The 1,196-nt window shown below is 40.5% G+C and overlaps 1 long non-coding RNA gene across 1 annotated transcript in view; it reads right to left on the bottom strand.

Annotated features, from left to right (window-relative positions):
- Nucleotide 1: 1 nt before the first annotated feature.
- Nucleotides 2-1,196, bottom strand: part of LOC111820582 (uncharacterized) — a 5,154-nt gene continuing 3,959 nt past the window's right edge. Inside the window, exons 2-3 of the long non-coding RNA XR_002824113.1 lie at nucleotides 1,063-1,127; nucleotides 2-22 (exon numbers count right to left, since the gene is read on the bottom strand). This is a non-coding gene — a long non-coding RNA (uncharacterized LOC111820582). The remainder of the gene's footprint in view (nucleotides 23-1,062; nucleotides 1,128-1,196) is intronic.

Genomic DNA, 1,196 nt, shown 5'->3' with positions numbered 1-1,196 from the left:
TGATCTTGAAGGAAGGAGTTAGCTAGACAAAGAAAGAAAAGACATTTTAGATTGAGGACATAGCATTTTTAAAAGTACAGAAGTGGGAGAGAACATGGCATTTTTGGAGAACTATAAGCAGTTCACTCTGATTGAATATAGGGTGAGGCTGAAGAAGTATACAGGGATCAAATCAGGAATAGCATTGCATGTTATGATTGGGAGTTGGAGTTGAACTCTATCCTGTACATGATGGGGCATTACTGAAGAATTTTAAGCAGGGAATAAAATGATAACATTTCATTTATACAGTCTACCTGTTGACATTATCAAATAGGACTGAAGGAGTAAAGACTAGAGGCAGAGGCCCAGTGAAGAAGCTGTTGCATTAGTTCAGGAAGTGAATGGTGAGGATCTAAATCAGGGTTTATAAATTCAAATGAAATGCTTGAAGCACAGGGAAAGGTGAGAACTGTAGCTGCCTTGTCTAAAGGATGTAGCTACTGCTTACCTTCAGCCTGGTTTTGCCAGATCTTCTGATTTTTCAAGAAAAGCTGGAAATCTGGATTTTTGTGTGAAATCTCCCAATTTTTAATGGTGGCAAATATTCTGATTTAAGAAAAAATACCATGCATGGTAGACAAAATAATCTGTGGGTAGGATTGGCCCATTAGCCACATTTTTTAACCACTGGCCTAATACAGAGCCTTGATGATGCAGTGGTTAAGAGCTTCACTGCTAATCAACAGGTCAGCAGTTTGAACCCACCAGCCGCCCCTTGGAAACCCTATGGGGCAGTTCTACTGTGTCCTATAGAGTCCCTATGATGAGTTGGAATCAACTTGACAGCAACGGTTTTTTTTTTTTGCCTAATACATGATGGTGGTTGTTGAGATGATTGAAAGGACACATTGGAGAGATCTTTTGTAGCTAGAATTCATGGACTTAATGACTGATTGAATGCAGCAGGGAGAAGGAAAGACAATAGTGAGACTGTTACCAGATTTCTAGCTAAGGTGACCAAGGTGGATGGTGGTGCCTGGACTGTGATAAGAGACGTGAAAACTGGGCTTAATGACCTACCTTGTTTTGCTGTCCCAGGCCTCCTAACCTTATTTCTTTGCTAGCTTCCAGAGAGTTGACATTACCTGGCAAATAAGCCCAGAAAAGTGGTTAATTTACTGTTTATGCTGAAGCTAGCTTCCAGAGAGTTGACA

Source organism: Trichechus manatus, unplaced genomic scaffold (genome assembly GCF_000243295.1).
Source record: "Trichechus manatus latirostris isolate Lorelei unplaced genomic scaffold, TriManLat1.0 scaffold00043, whole genome shotgun sequence".
NCBI lineage: Eukaryota > Metazoa > Chordata > Mammalia > Sirenia > Trichechidae > Trichechus > Trichechus manatus.
The sequence above is the reverse complement of the archived record's forward strand: the minus strand, read 5'-3'. Positions and strand labels throughout refer to the sequence as shown.